We start from the raw sequence: 17,905 nt of genomic DNA on the forward strand, positions 1-17,905 counted from the left end.
GGGCTGGAGCCGCTGGCAGTGTACACGCAGGGTTGGAGTGTGAAGTGCTGCTTGCGAGTGTTATGAAGTTCGTCGACCACCGATCTTGGACATGAAAGTTGAGTCCTCGCTTAACTTACTATCGACCCTCAACTGTTTACATTTCTTCGTTAGATCCTGTTTGTTGCTTTTGGGACGTTCCCGTGAGCAACAACGTGTGTGTATTTAAGTCGGCTAAGATTCCAGCCTTCTTCCTGTAATATTTAACTTAGTTTATTCCCTTTTATGGAAGTTCACCAGCGGTATCTTCTGCCTTGTGGCCGTTGACGTTCCAGTTACCTGCCCTGGTCGTTGACGTAATTTTAGGCAGTGTATTTTTCCTCGTTGTATTGTTGCTGTTCAGCGCGGCGTGTAGTTCAACAGCTAAGGTGTTGTTGGTCGCTGTGGGTGCCAGTATTCTGTGCGTCGTGTATTGAAATCTTGTGGTCGTTTTGCTGGTTGTGTGGAGCGGAAATCATTTGGTTCATTGGTCGGCCAGCTGTCTGTCGGATTGGTTGCCTCCAGATTAAAAAGTCGTTGGACAGGTTGCCTGTCTCACCTAAACGGGCGTTAGTGTTACAAATCCAGGCTAGCCCTTGGAAACATCTGAACGCTTTTCCTTGTGTGTTATGTAGTAATTTCCTTGTTTCAATTTTAGTTATTTGGTTAACATATGGCTTTCAGCTGAGTGTCAATATCTCTTACATTAATGTTCTTGTCTTGCCCTTCAGACATGAGATTGTTATATTTTTATGTGGGGCCTCCAGCCGAATTTTACTGCAGAGGTTTTAAGATATGTCTTCTGCATTTTAGATTGAATCTCTTTCTAGGCCTTAAGCCATTAAAAATATTTTGTTGATATGTGGCCTTCAACCGAGTATTAATATCTCTTACATTAATGTACTTCTCTTGCCCTTAAGCCAAAAAATTGTTATTCTTTATTTTTTGTGAAATGTGTTAAGATGTGGCTTTCTGCCCTTTAAAATTGAAACTCTTCTTCTAGGGCTTAAGCTGTTAAATTATTTGTTGGTGAGCGGCCTTCAGCCGAGTTTCAATGTCTCTTAAATTAATCTTTTTTTCTTGCCCTTAAGGCACAAGATTGTTATGCTTTTGAACCGGGTCTTTAGCCCAATTTGGATGAAATGTTTTAAGATAAGGCCTTCTGCCTTTTGATTGAAACTCCTCTTATTGCTTAATATACGACCTCCAGCCTAGTTGCATTAAAACTAATTGCTAAGGCCTTCAGCCGATTATATTGAAGATTTAGAAAATATTCTGGGGTGAAACATCCAAAAGAACCTTGTATTTCAATGTTGTTTAAGCATTGTCTCTTGGATTCTGAATGTGGCCTTCAGCCGATCTAAAGTTAATCAAACGAGGTTGATTAAAGTTTCGAGCATTTTGTATCATTTTTGTAATATTGTGTGTCGATATATAAAGTTTGTATGTTGAGTGTAACTGACAGGAACTCATTTTGGCCCTTTTACACAACCTAATCCGCTATGTTCTGCTAGCCCAGGCGTTTCACCTTATCTACGCGAAAAATTACAGTTCACACCAGGCGCGCTACTGCTCACTTCTCAATGACTAAGTCCTGCTATACCACACTAGCTACCTACAGACCACTTTCACGCTCTAAATAAAGTAACAATAACATCTATTACATAATAAACGTTAAATTCTTTTACATCAAACCAATACAGATTCTTTCTTAACTTTAAATGTCACGGCCAGCAGCATTGCACCAATGTGCTTTCTGATAAATAAATAAAGAACAAAAGTAACTGTTTGGCACTTAACTTTACAAAAAAAATTATTACCTAATGATTCAAAAAGGTCTCATGCTGTCATCGTTCAGTGTGTTTTGTGTGGAGGAAATGATGAGCTGATGCTTAAGTGAAAGTAATGATAATTTAGGTTTACTATATCGTTTAAACAAATAAAGTTACAGAGTTGATATTTATAAAATTTGTCGTTTTAATGTTGCACTTTTATATGAAATGACGATCTTTAAGATCAACCGAAGCGTTCAAGTTTAAGCATTTAGGTCTTTGTTACAAAACTTATTAATTTCACTTTAACAGTAAATCCAAAATTATTATAGATATAATAAATATTCTAGTTTGATTGGGATCACAATGAAAATTTAAGGAAGTTGGTAAATTAAACTTACTGTGGGTTCATTCCCTGAATTACTACAGAATTAAATACTTCTCGTAAATTTTCCATTTATCGCCAATCTTAAATCCGCTATATTTAACACTGCTACGCCTCCCTGGGCACAGACAGCTTCTATGGGGTTTCCCTGTGACGTAGCTTCTCGTCTGTCACACTCGCACACACTGCAGCGCTTAAACCTGATCAGCCGGGCCTCATTCAGCTTAATAGACACCTGTGAATTTCCCCATCTCGTGACGAATCTGCGCTCTTTGTGGCACACTGTCCTGGACGACAGTATTCGTTTCACAATTCCTATAAGTCTGTCACTATTGCCCATATACTTAAATGAGAGGAAATGCTCGTTAACTCACTAGTGGGACACTATTACAGCAGCCTCACCAAGCATCTTTATTCTCTCATCCAGCTAGGAAGGTGTAGCGTCACAAATACACATATTAGAATAAATCATGCTCTATATTTGTCACGAAAAAATCTGCTATGAGAAGACATTACCCAAGACGAACCATAACCTTTGATTACTTACAACAATCAAACACAGAAACAAAATGACAGAAATTTAAAGAAAGGATGCAACTGATTTTGCGCCCCTCGTTGTTGCTGCGGATAAGCGCGGGAACTCAACCTCACACCGACAGCGAAACATCAATAATTGCAGTGAGTGGCAACTAGTCGCTTTTTACACGAATGAAAGGTGAAATCGATTTCATCTGCTAGTAGTCTTATGATGGAACAGTTTCGTGAGAGGAAAATAATTCGTTATTAAACACAGAATACAAAAATAGCTGGTGAGTACTCTGGAAACTGTGTGGAACAAATGGGCGAAAATATACTCCAGAAGTGGAGTATACAGTAAAATACAGTATAACTACTATTCATGAAAGTTTCAACGTTCACGAAAGTTCTGTACTAATGCTAATCGATTTGAAGCACGAACTTGTGGAAAATCAACTTTACTTACCAACCATGACAATGGCTTCTACCTACTCCCACTAATAAAAAAAATTGCTGGAAAAAGTCCTATGATGAGGTATTTTGTGTGGTTATTTTAAAGAAATCAAAAGATATTTCAGGCTCGGAACAGAAAACGTTAGAAAAAGTATTCAGACTTGAAAAAATGGTATTGCACAGATATATTATTTTCCTGAAGGGAACGTCGGCTTTTATAGACAGGTAAATTTTCTTCTTCCCCTCTTACTTTGGCAAGGACAGCTGTCAATATACACCTATTGACTACCGAGATCGCCCATCTAGAAACCGGAAAAGGAACTAGGTTGCAGCCTGAGCAACATATAGGTCGGTCATGGGCAGTCAACCTGTTTCACCTTCCGCCCACCCGCTTCTGTGTCTGGGCTGGTAGTAACATTTTGTAATTGCTCACCGATTCCACAGTAATGGTCATTTATACACTTCATTAAATTTAGAATGCACTTAACTCAAAGCACATAATAATAATTACTTATCAGTTACTTTATGTGAAAATTTTGTGAAATCCTAATGAAAATGTCCATAAACCCCCCGCTGTGTACACTCCACCATGAAAGCTTGAATGCCCAGAACGACTACCGACGAGTCTTTAAGTTCTACCCGTTGAACGTCCTCTTTGTACTCTTTGAGAGGAGTGACTACGTGCCGCCTACAAGCCTCGTGTCGCCATTTCCATATTCATGTCAGTGTCCTCTCTCCCTCCCCATCTCCCGCTCTCCCTCCAGCTCTCTCTGATCATCCTTCACGCGCGGTAATGCATGCGGAGGGTATGAGGTAGGTGAAAAACTGGCTCCACCGAGACATTACCAAATCTCCAGCCCTCGACTCTCAAACCCATCTGTTAAATTGAAAGCGTGTTTTCTATCAATCTATTCTGAAACTGTATAATGTACTGCCACTTGTTTGTTTTGTCGCACAGTACTGAGATTATATGTTCAAAATGTTCAAATGTGTGTGAAATCTTATGGGACTGCTAAGGTCATCAGTCCCTAAGCTTACACACTACGTAACCTAAATTATCCTAAGGACAAACATACACACCCATGCTCGAGGGAGAACACGAACCTCCGCCGGGACCAGCCGCACAGTCCATGACTGCAGCTCCTCAGACCGCTCGGCTAATCCCGTGAGGTTACTAAGGTTATAGTTTTCCTGTGAAATTGTTTTACATTATGTATCTTGGCAGTTTTCACTAAAAACTGAAGTAGAAGACAAGATAAAGCATTAAATTAATTCATCACCAATACTTCGCTATTCGCTGGTGGACGAATAACCTACCGCTATCGGCGTGAATGTGTGGATGAAGAAATCAGCTGTAGAACCTGAACCAGCGACTTCCCAAAATCAGTACCATCCAGTATTATGTTAATTGTATGAGACCTATCTCTGCATTTACGTAATCACTGTGGAAATCACAATATGGTGTATAGTGAAGGGCACTTTGCACAACTGCTAGCCTTTCCCTTTCCTGTTCAACCGCAAATGGAGAAAAAACTATCTACTTACCTCCGCTCGTTATTTATTTATTTATTTATTTTGTGCTAACAATCTTCTACATGGTATGATGTGGCTCGCCACGAATTTTCATCACAGAGTAGCAATTCCAGCCCCCAATCTCATTCTTTTACTGGATGCATTCCAATTTCTGTATTCCTCTACAGCCCCATCTAGTATCACAAAAGTTATTTCCGATGTCTTAATTAATAGATGCCTATTATCCCGCTAATTCTTCATGTCAGTTTTTTCCACGTATTCCTTTCCTCGCCGATATTTCGGAGAAGCTCCTGATTTATACCGTATCACACCACCTAATATTCAACAATCGTATTCGTACAAATCTTAATTTCACTTATCTTGTCTTCGTGGTACTTTCGCGAGATGTAGGGTGATGGTGGAAGAACCGCTCTGTAGCCAGTCGCAAATGCCAGTTTTCCCTATTTTATCATTAAGGTTTAAAGAGAAGCGCATCGTTATCCTTACATGAATTCTCGTGTGAGTTAACTGACCGTTTTCGTAATAGGTCTACTTGCGTTGTTGATCAGACCTTCCACTAACAAATCTAGTGACACGCCACTAAATATCTTCCATGTCTTCCTTTAATCCTGCCAGGCCGGTGAAACCTAGTTGGTAGGTACTCAGAGAGCGCACTGGATAAGGTTATGAGTGTGTATGGGGCAGTAAACAGTAACTATGAGCTGCACAATCAAACACACAACTTTATTTTTCTAAGAATAACTTATTTACACATTTCATTGAAGATCACAACTAAGCAATACGGCTGAAATCCTGCGCTTAGTTTTTGTCTGCATTCTGCATGTTTCAGCCATACTTACAGGAAAAACGTAAAGTGATAGGGCCAAAGGAACTTCACAAGCTGCGACACAGTCGCGAATACAAAAAGTGATCCAGGTACTGTCAAATGTTTCTTATTCCAGTCTTTGATCACAATATAAAGTCCTTCGACGATAATAGGTTACCACACTAGGACATGGTATACAACAGATCTGAATATAGTCATTACTGACTGGAACCAGTCATTGTCGAAGAACTTTATCCTGTGATCAAGGACCGAAATAGAAAACATTTGTCCAAAGAAACTTGGTAACCAGAAAATGGCACCATTTACGTCAATCCATCTCTATGGGAATGTCTACTGTATCAGTGTGTCCAGCTGCCATTAACAATACCACGTACGTAACAGGGACTTCAATAAACAATAAAAACAAAATATTTTCTCATATCCATTTGTTCTGTCTGCTATATAAAATTACAATCCATTCGATTATATTTTGTAAAGCTAGTGAGAATCATCAGACTTGTTAATAAACCAGAATTCATATGAAGAATTACATTGCTTCACAACCTATAACATCGTCACGACCTCGCATTGACCCTCGTAATAACTAATCAGAAATGGAGGCTATCAGAGAGACTATTATTATTTAGTTACACAAGTGTAAAGTACTAAAAAGCACTCCGTCGTCAGGCCACGAGTGACCTACCGGGACCATCCGATCGTCGTGTTATCCTCAGTGGAGGATGCGGATAGGAGTGGCGTGGGGTCAGCGCACCGCTCTCCCGGTCGTTATGATGGTATTCTTGGCCGAAGCCGTTACTATTCGTTCGAGTAGCTCCTCAATTGGCATCACGAGGCTGAGTGCACACTGAAAACTAGCAACAGCGCCTGGATGGTCACCCATCCAAGCGCCGGCCACGCCCGACGCCGCTTAACTTCAGTGATCTCACGGGAACCGGTGTATCCACTGCGGCAAGACCGTTGCCTACACAAGTGTAGCCCCCTTTCAAATTAAATTAAGAGGTAAAATTAGCACTGCACTCGACGTACGTTTACACCGGTCACCTGCATGTCGTTCATACAATTTGCATCCGACACCCTATTCGTTGAGCTATTTGGATTTAATAGTTAATTTTAGGAAGAAGTTTAAGACTAAATGAGCGACATACGGGCATCATACACGGAGGTGGGAAAAGTCACGAGAACTCTCCTTATGTTGTGCCGGACTTCCTTTCGTCTGGCGTAGTGCAGCAGCTCGATGAGGCATGGAATCAATCAGTCGTCGAGAGCCCACTACAGATATACTGAGCCAAGCTGCCGCTATAGTCGTCCATAACTGCGAAAGTGTTGCCGATCTAGGGTTATCTGTGTAAACTGATCACTCGATTAGGTCACATAAATGTTCGACGGGATTGATGTCGGGCGATCTGGATGGCTAAACCATTCACCCGAATAGACCAGAATGTTGTTCAAACCAGTCTCGAAAATTGTCGCCTGGTGACGTGGCGCGTCATTGTTTGGAAAAATGAAATCCACGAATGGCTGAAAATGGTCTCCAAGTAGCCGAACATGGCCATTTCCAGTCAACAATCGGTTCAATTGGACCAGAGGACCCAGTCCATTCCATGTAAACACAGTCCACACGATTATGGAGCCACTACCAGTTTGCGCTGTGCCTTGTTTTCTACTTGTATACACGGTTTCGGAGGGTAACCATACCATCACCTTAAATGAACTGAAATCGGGACTCATCTGACCAGGCCACGGTTTTCTGGTTGTCCACCGTCCAACCGATATGGTCACGATGCCAGGAGGGGCGCTGCAGTTGATGTCTTGCTACTAGGACAGGCACTCGGGTCCGTCGTTTGCTGCCATAGCCCATTAACACCAAATTTACCCTCGTTATGCTAGATGATACGTTCGTCGTACGTCCCACACTTATTTCTGCCGTTACTTCACGCAGTGTTGCTATTTGGTAGGCACTGACAACTCTACGTCAAAGCCACTGCTCTCGGTCGTCAAGTGAAGCCAGTCGGCCACCGCGTTGCCCGTAGTGAGAGGTTATGCCTTGACAGTGAGAGGAAAAGCCTTGACATAGTGGATTTCCGAATACTGAAATCTTCAACGATTTCTGCAATGGAATGCCCTATTCTTCTAGCTCCAACTACCATTAAACTATCAAATTATGTTAATTACTGTCGTATGGTCATAATCATGATGCAAACCTTTTCGCATGAACCACCTGGGTGCTAATGACAGCTTCGCCAATGTAATGCCCCTTTCTACCCTGTGTACGCGACAGTACTGCCATCTGTATACGTATGTATCACTATCTCATAACTTTTGTCACTTCAGTTTAAGTACAAGGGCATCAGCCGGACAATTAAGGCATGGAACATCTGGTGGTTCAAGTAGTAAGTGATACGATTGGGGTAGTTGAGGACAAGTGTTAACCCGGAGATATATGCCCCTAGACTCTCCACGTCAGTACAACGCAACTGGTCTTGCAGCCCCTCACAGTTTCCATCGCTATTAATTTGCATTGTAGTATGTATTATGGAGGGAAAAGTTAGCAGATGACACAGTATCATCACCAATCACTTCAAGGCAAATGTATTTCCTGCAGTTTATACATACATATCTGGCTTTTCTACTTTTTTTTTGCAGTCTACACGACGTCCTCGTTAGCTCGCGGTTGATTCCAATTCAAAACTTTTTCCATCACAGAGCTCTTCAATTCTCTCAGTTACCTTTTTCGGCAAAATTTTTGACATTGTCTTTTTCTGAAAATGATCTTGCAGAAACGTAAAATCAACCTACCTCAAGAATTCTCTTCTTGCTAGTTTTTCCTTCTTATTTATACTGAAAATTATAGAGGCTTTATCGCAGTTGTATTTATAATGCTACAAAATAAACCATTGGCATCTTCTTGAATTTCTGACTACATTACATGTTGCACTCATTCCGTCGATCACGTCAGCTCTACTCTTAATAAGGTTATAGAATGTGATAATTTCGGTTTTTTTGTTTTTAACATTTCAAGTATTTTCATCGAAATTTCCGTCGTGACCATCGTAGACAGAGGCGACACGGCTCTATTTCGTTTCGGCACATAGGAGACTAATGTGCAAGAAAATCAAACATGTATGACTTCTCATGTAGTTTTTTTTTTTTTTTTACTTTTAGTTAATTCGAAGGGAACTAGTCACTTACTCTATCTCATACTACCAACGATAGCCGTGTTTGGCGTTAACAGCGCCTTCGGAAGCTCGTAACCTACAAAATTACTGTAGGAAGGTATGATGCGACCTCCGTTCAAGATAGATCGGCAAAGTCTCCGAACAAGTTCAAGTGGCGTAGAGTGCTGTTTCTATAGGCCTTCAAATTGTTGCCCAGCACACACCTCCATGTTAAATATGTGAAACATTCAGGCACCCACTGCTGTAACAATCCTTTTACCATACTTGTTTGGCTTATTATGCATTGGCGAAATCTGCCTCTTCCACGGAATGCTGCTGGTTTTTCACCAACTTTTACGCATTCATAAACTGTACAAGCCTTCTGAAAGTTTTCAACAACTAGGCCGAAAACCTGTCTTATGGTCGCCATGCGACCTTTCATCTCTCTCACAGATCTTGTTTTTTTACCGTCGGATCACAGGCATGAAAAGAACCCGCTAGGGTAGCCGAGAGCGCTAACGCGCTGCTTCCTGGACTCGGGTAGGCGGGCCAGCCCCGGATCGAATCGACCCAGCGGACTAACGACGAGGGCCGGTGTGACAGCCAGCCAGGATGTGGTTTTTAGGCGGTTTTCCACATCCCGCTAGGTGAATCCCGGGCTGGTCCCCACGTTCCGCCTGAGTTACAAGCGTCGCAGACATTTGAAACATGTCCACACTATTTCACGATTTACACTAGCCACAGACAGTTAGGGTACACTGATTCTGTCCTGGGGGGGTAAGAGGTGGCGACAGGAAGGGCATCCAGCCATCCCTAAAACTAACATTGATACATCCGTTGTAAAACGTCGACCCTGTGATCGCTGTGGGACTATGGCGTAAGCAAAAGAAAGAAAGAAAGAAAGAAAGATCACAGGCATCAAAGGAGAAAAAAATCTGTTTATGCTCATGTTGAGATGAAATACACTGGTAGAATAAAACCTAAACACCAAGAAGGCGTTTCGCATCTTAAACGAAAGTTGGTAGCGGTTTTTTTACATTTGAAAGATGCTGTCTATTAAAATTTCGCTCCAGTCGCATAAGAGTGGTGCTAGTAGCGCCACTATGAGGATGCAAATCATGCTTGCTTTAAATACACACACTATAACGTTAGTGAGCTTTACTAGCCTTAGAGATTCGACGTGGTGAGTTGATGTCAGTTGAGAATGCCTTTAAGGCGACGAAGACGCCATTATCAATACGTCACTGAGTTTGAACGACACTACGTAATGGGGCTATATGTTCCATCTGCGATATTTAGAAACGGTCGCAAGAAGACCGGACTGTGTATAGCCACGTGGCACTACCGAGAAGAAAGCCCATCGTATTCGTCGTATTGTGCTAATGTATCGTACTGTATCTGCAGCAGCAAACTGAGGAGTGTTTGGTGCCACAGTGACACCACGAACCGTTACAAACCGTAAGAATGCAGAGTTCAGTGTTACAAAACGGTTACTCCTAGAACAGCTCCGAGACAGACACCCTGTAGCGTGCATTCCACTGACCCCAAAGCATCGCCGTTTGATACTTCAGTGGAGCCTAGCGAGAGCTAAGTGGAGGGCAGGGTGGAGGTCTGTCCTGTTTTCTGATGAAAGCTAGTTCTGTAACGGCGCCAGTAATGGCCGTGTGCTGATGTGGAGGGGGCCGGTTGAGAGTCTGTGAACATCCTGTCTGCTTGCTACACACACTGGAACTTCACCTTGAATTATAGCCTGGGTGCGGTGTCGTATGACAGCAGGAGTACTTTCGTGATTGTCCCACGCAGCCTGACTGGGAAACCGTGCGTAAGTTCTGTTTCTTGTGGTGCCATTCATGGATAGCATGGCGGATGGTGTTTTCCAATAGGACAGTGGTCGCCTACATACCGCTGATGTGAGCCAACATTCTCTACACAGTGTCGACATGTTGCGTTGACCTGCTCGATTACCAGATCGTTCTCCAATTGGGCACATATGAGACATCATCTGACGACAAGTCCAGCGGCATCGACGGGCAGCATTAAATGTCCCTGTACTGACAGAAGAAGTGCAACAAGTATGGAAATCCTCGCATCAAACTGACATCAAGCACCTGTATAACACTACGCAAGCACGTTTGCATGCTTAAATTCAACATTCTAGTAGTTACATCAGTTATTAATGTACCAGAGTTCCACATCTGCAATAGCTCTTATCTTGAGCTTACATTAGCCTGTGAGCTTGCAATGTTAATCACTTAGATATGTTACCTAGACAAATACATTTCCAAATTTCATTGGTCCACATTAATTATTTTTTGGTGTTGGGTTAGTTTTTCTGTCATTGTATTTCAACTCCTGTATCATCTGTTCGCCACAAATCTTGTTGACTAGTCGATGGGCACCCATTAAACTACAATTTCAATAAAGCCTTCTCTTCACCATTATTATTCCGTTGGGCTTTTCTCAGGTCTCGATGATACTTTTAATACTATCAGTACAGTTAACGAATATGTGCATAATAGGTTCATATCACTCCCTGTACGACTTTTCACACCCGGTAACATGTACGTAAGTTCTTTGGGGGAACAAGTGATTTTCATTTTTCATCCTTACCGACTAACACTTTACTATCTGCACCGCAATAACTGTCTCGTGTCTAATACTTCTTGTTCTGTGTCAGGATAATTGTTATATTGTAGGCCCTGCATGTCTTCAGAATCTAATTTTTCATCTTCGGTATCATCAGCCTCAGTTTCATTCATGACTTCTTCAATCAGCTGCCTAATTCTCTTCTCTTTTGCCTTGTAAGAATACGCTGTGATGCTGTTACAATACTCCCAAGATACTAAGATATGGTACAAAGAGAGAAAAAGTCTGTTCCATCACTAAAAAAGTCAGTACTGGATACATGCTCCACCAGGATAACCTAAGCGGAGCTAACTATAAGCAGACACCATGCAGGCGGTTGGTCTGTCATACCCTACAACAGTTTGTCGCAAAATAATCGAAAGTGCTATTGTTAAAGTACCAGGTGCACCATACAAAACCACTCCTATACTGCTCACTTAAAGGTTCTGGGAAGATAACTTCTTGGAAGTAAGTGTCAGACGTTGTATAGTGCGAAAATGTTCTACTTTGTCTCAAGACCACTAGCGCGTACTTACGGGTTAAAGACTGGTAGATCTCATACGTAATAGCTCCCTCTAACAGGAATAGTTCTCTTCTAACATATTTTGATAACAGTAGTTTCGAGTAAAATTTTATTGTTCTGCAATGGAATAGATCCCTCTGGATCTGATTTACGGAACGATTAATAGGAGCGGGACTACTCACCAGTTTGTAATAACACAAGCTACATTCAGATCGTGCTATCACGTTCACACAATATACAGTTTCACCATATTGGTTATCAGGTACAATATATACAGCTTCTCTTTTGCAGAAAACTCGTAAAAATAACTTGTTCCGGACATGAGCTCAAGGAAAAGTTTTAGATATTCGTTGTTTGCTTATAATAGCTAGCACTTTGAGCCTCTATTGATCATCTTGGCACAAGTGAGCAGTAAAAGGCTCCTGTTCTGCATGACTGTTTGATTGGGGTGGGGGGAGTGGTGCGTGAGGGTTGAACACACCAATCGAAGCGGCTCTTCTCATTACGTCAGACGTGACAGCTTGGCGCTGCAAGTCGTTTGCTTCCGGTTTCACAGCCCGCCGCGTTATCTTTTTAAGGACATCGTTAAAGGGGTGTTGGAGCCCTTGTAATAAAGAGCCGCGTCCAATAACGGGCGATGGCCTTTTAGAAGACGTGGTATGCAAAGGACTCTCAGACGGGAAACCGTTACTAAACGACACATAATACCAAAAGGTCTTAATTTGGTTGGTATTAAAGATGTTAGTCCACCTCTAGGTTCACATTGTCCAAGTCAGCTTACAATATGGAGGATGGTACACGGTGCGTCACTATAATTTACCTCCCTTTTCCTCTATTTCGCGAGTGACGCACTGGTAGATATTCTTTCAACTTCTTTCATCGTCTGTTCAGACTCGTTGTAGTAGAACTTTGTACTTGTTAGCTTAATATGCATAGCCTACTGGCAATGGAGTAGAGAGATTCTCAGTTGGGAATAACTGGCTATGAATTTATTGTCTGTGCCGTTCGTCTTGTTTTAGACAACATTTATGTTCTAAATTTTACATTTTACTGGGTCTCTGCAGCTAGCAGAAGTAATTTGGTGCCATAAGCAGCGCTGCAGACTGTGATAGCACCGAGGTGAGAAGCTGGTTCTCACGTATACATTGGTGACGAATGGACCATATACCGTAGTAGTGAGTCATTGGAGTGGGGAGAGATACGCAAGCCGTGAGAGAAGAACCACGGGCGTTCCAAACGAGACACAAAATTTTCTTTATTAACTTCAGTTATCAAAGTCCATTTTTAGCACAGCAAGTATTATTAGGAGGGACGTAAGTGTTATCATAGCGTTTCTACAACAATACTACTATGCAATAAACCAGTTAAATCAGTAGACAAATGAATATTGTTAACCTGGTAAGGATTTACGAAAATCAACGAAGTCTTACGCAGTATGCAAGATACACTCCTGGAAATGGAAAAAAGAACACATTGACACCGGTGTGTCAGACCCACCATACTTGTTCCGGACACTGCGAGAGGGCTGTACAAGCAATGATCACACGCACGGCACAGCGGACACACCAGGAACCGCGGTGTTGGCCGTCGAATGGCGCTAGCTGCGAAGCATTTGTGCACCGCCGCCGTCAGTGTCAGCCAGTTTGCCGTGGCATACGGAGCTCCATCGCAGTCTTTAACACTGGTAGCATGCCGCGACAGCGTGGACGTGAACCGTAAATGCAGTTGATGGACTTTGAGCGAGGGCGTATAGTGGGCATGCGGGAGGCCGGGTGGACGTACCGCCGAATTGCTCAACACGAGGGGCGTGAGGTCTCCACAGTACATCGATGTTGTCGCCAGTGGTCGGCGGAAGGTGCACGTGCCCGTCGACCTGGGACCGGACCGCAGCGACGCACGGATGCACGCCAAGACCGTAGGATCCTACGCAGTGCCGTAGGGGACCGCACCGCCACTTCCCAGCAAATTAGGGACACTGTTGCTCCTGGGGTATCGGCGAGGACCATTCGCAACCGTCTCCATGAAGCTGGGCTACGGTCCCGCACACCGTTAGGCCGTCTTCCGCTCACGCCCCAACATCGTGCAGCCCGCCTCCAGTGGTGTCGCGACAGGCGTGAATGGAGGGACGAATGGAGAAGTGTCGTCTTCAGCGATGAGAGTAGCTTCTGCATTGGTGCCAATGATGGTCGTATGCGTGTTTGGCGCCGTGCAGGTGAGCGCCACAATCAGGACTGCATACGACCGAGGCACACAGGGCCAACACCCAGCATCGTGGTGTGGGGAGCGATCTCCTACACTGGCCGTACACCACTGGTGATCGTCGAGGGGACACTGAATAGTGCACGGTACAATCAAACCGTCATCGAACCCATCGTTCTACCATTCCTAGACCGGCAAGGGAACTTGCTGTTCCAACAGGACAATGCACGTCCGCATGTATTCCGTGCCACCCAACGTGCTCTAGAAGGTGTAAGTCAACTACCCTGGCCAGCAAGATCTCCGGATCTGTCCCCCATTGAGCATGTTTGGGACTGGATGAAGCGTCGTCTCACGCGGTCTGCACGTCCAGCACGAACGCTGGTCCAACTGAGGCGCCAGGTGGAAATGGCATGGCAAGCCGTTCCACAGGACTACATCCAGCATGTCTACGATCGACTCCATGGGAGAATAGCAGCCTGCATTGCTGCGAAAGGTGGATATACACTGTACTAGTGCCGACATTGTGCATGCTCTGTTGCCTGTGTCTATGTACCTGTGGTTCTGTCAGTGTGATCATGTGATGTATCTGACCCCAGGAATGTGTCAATAAAGTTTCCCCTTCCTGGGACAATGAATTCACGGTGTTCTTATTTCAATTTCCAGGAGTGTATTTCTGCTGCGTGCCAGACTAGCCAGTCAACGACAGGACATTCTTAGAGCTTCTTATTCTCTATAAGTCGGTTTTCCTATGCTCTCGAATTTCATAAATTTTTTGAGATGCATCGTTTAGCACTATTTCATTGCAACTGTTTTACGGTTTTCGCTAATAAATGCAACGTAGTAGCATCCCGTGACTTATTTCAAGTAAATTAGCTACCTGCTCATCCACTCACACTGATAAGCCAAAAAAATAATTACCACTACCCAGCGCGACTTTGGACGCAGCCTGCTGGCGTTCAGTGTACGTAACGCGGTAGCAAAAGTATGTCAGCAGAACAGTCACGGAAGGGAGATTACGGTAGCGAAGATAGGGGTTGTAAGTGGGAAAATCAGTTCATATATGTAACTTTGACAAAGGGCAGATGATTATTACGCAGAGTCTGTAAACGAGTATCTCGAAATGGGCATACTGGTCGAATGTTCATGTGCTACTGTCACGAGCATCTACAGAAAAAGGAAGAAGGACAGCTGAACTACCACTAGGCACTAAATGGTTGGACGTCCACGACTCTTCACACAACATGAAGTTCGGAGGCTTGTCTGTTCTGTAAAGCAGGATACATGGTGATACGTGGCATCTCTTCGGGGAAAGAGCTCAATCCTGGAGAACGCACAACACCGTTCATCGTACATTGGTGAACATCGAGCTCAATAGCAGACCGCCCCAACGTGTTCACATGTTGACCCAACGACATCGTCAATTACGATTGCAGTAGGCACGATACCATCGGGATTCGACCGTCGATCAATGGACACGTGTCGACTCTTCGGGTGAATCACATATTTCTCACAGTAGGTCGATGGGATTCTCCATAAACGCTGTCACCGAAGTGAATGGCGGGTGGAAACGTGCAGCGCGCCACGGATTCAGGCTGCTGGGAGTAGTAGAATGCTGTGGGAGACACTCTCCTTCACTTGGATAGTACCTGTGGTAGTAACGGAAGACATGCTGACAATTTCGAAGCACCTTCATCCCTTCATACTTCATGTCTTGCCCAACGGCGATATCATCTTTTAGCAATATTATTGTACATGTTCTGAGTGGTTTGAGGAGCATTATAGTGCACTCACGTTGATGGCTTGGCGACCAAACTCTCCTCATATAAATCCTATGGAACCCGTCTGGGTTGCTATCGGGCGCCATCGCCACGTAGGCATATCAGCGGCCTGTTATTCACATGAATCACACGACCTGTGCGTATACGTATAATGCCACATACCTGCACAAACGTATCTACAAACTGTCGGAACCCTGATAGAATGAGTGACGTATTTCGTTCCAAAGACGGACAAACAATCTATTAAACAGGTGGTCATAAGCTTTTGGCTCATCTGTGTATAATAAAAGGTAGCCCGCCATGCATCTTCTAAGGAATCCAACGTGCAACAAGAAAGACTTCGGAGGAGAACATCAATGAGAGATTCACAGAAAGCAGGCAACAGGAAATACTACGTTCTAATTCATTAAGATAATCCAGGTAAGGATTAACTAGCGCAGTCTCAGAGGAGAAGGCAGGACCAGTTAGAGTGTACGTCACTTACATCACTTTTTAGGAAGAATTCGTGGCTAAACTAAGAAAGAGTTATGAAGGTTTGGTACCGCGATGGGGTATTACATTGTAAATCGTTCTGAAAATCTGTGCTGAGAATACGGTATGCAAATCTTGCAGATGTCACCCTTATGCAGGAGATAAATTTGTGGGAAAAAGTGTGGAAAAGCTATGTTAAGGGTCGAAGATGCAACTCGAAATCAAGTTCATCAGAAAGAGAAGCAGGAAGTTAGCCGTAAATGAATGGTGACTGAAATCTGAAGCTTGCGTGTAGTAACGTCGCGCTAGGATTGTGCGCGTCACGGATTGCGAAAATTGTGTCGTGAAACGCAGTCATTCAGCATCACGGAAAGTTTAAACCGTGTCCAAGGACTCCAAACATTTCGCTAGTGAAATATAATGATAGATCGTCGAAAAGACCTTGAGGGGAAAAAGGAAGAAGACAGTAGCAGCAAAGGTGACGAGGATAGTCACGTGTCCAGAGAAGGCATCGCTGTCCGCTAGAACCTTGTGGGAAGCAGTCCATCACAGCAATAACGACTCATTGAGCTAAGTGCGCACACGCAGAAGTCCGGAGTTTGACCCACGGTTGCAGTAACAGCACAGTCTACAAATAGCTACGTCACCCAGAGAGAAATGAAACTTCCATAATGTAAGCAAAAGTTAACATCAGATACAGGAAGGAGTAAATAATAATTCCATAGTATATGTCGAATCATAAGCTGGTTAGGAATGGTAGGACAAGCAGAAAAATTATGAGTAACTAAGTGAAATCGCATCGCACAGCGTGGTTCAAGGAGCCACAGATTCAGCAGGAGATGTTAGTAATTTCTATCCAGAAACTTGAGAGAGGTCAGAGATGTACAGTAAGATGAGTGAATTAACGATAAATGAGGAGCAGGAAGTGGCTCAATGGACTATGAGTTAGACAGATAATGTAACTGAGACAAGTACTCAAGTAGTTAACTAGTGGAACTACCAAAAGTATATATGCAGAATTTAATCTGCTAGAGTTACTAAGAACAAGATAGAGATATCTGCTAAGGTAATCATCCAGAAAGCAAACATTAAAATAGACGCACTAATTGTAAACTGGAAGAAATTTCTAGAAAAACTAATCAAAAATTTGATGACATTACGAAAGTCATTCAGGAAACCAACAAGAGACTACGAAAATTCTTGATGAAGTTATAGAAAATGGAAAGTTGATAAATGGGTCGGCAAGCAGATTGAATACGAGTGAAAATCTCCAAGTGGAACCTAGTGAAAATGTCAGTGAAAATGAGAGTACTGTTAGTACTTCGCAAGTTGGTGTCATTTAAGAGACTGAAGAATTTAACAAGACAATTTCTGATATAAAAAATAAGTTAGTCCCAGATGAACTGATTCAATCATTATCGAATGTTACAATGGATTCTGGTGTAAAACTGGATGTAAAAACTTAGTAACAGATGAGCAGATCCAATTAACACCATCCATTAAAGTACATTCCATTAAGATATTTGATGTTAATAATGTTGAGAAAGAAATTGCGGAAGATCTGGTATTCAGATTAAGATAATTGTGATAACGTTCAAAATGAACTTTCGGCTGAAAACACAAAGGGAAAGTAATAATGTAAATTGAAAAG

Source organism: Schistocerca serialis, chromosome 8 (assembly GCF_023864345.2).
Source record: "Schistocerca serialis cubense isolate TAMUIC-IGC-003099 chromosome 8, iqSchSeri2.2, whole genome shotgun sequence".
Lineage (NCBI taxonomy): Eukaryota > Metazoa > Arthropoda > Insecta > Orthoptera > Acrididae > Schistocerca > Schistocerca serialis.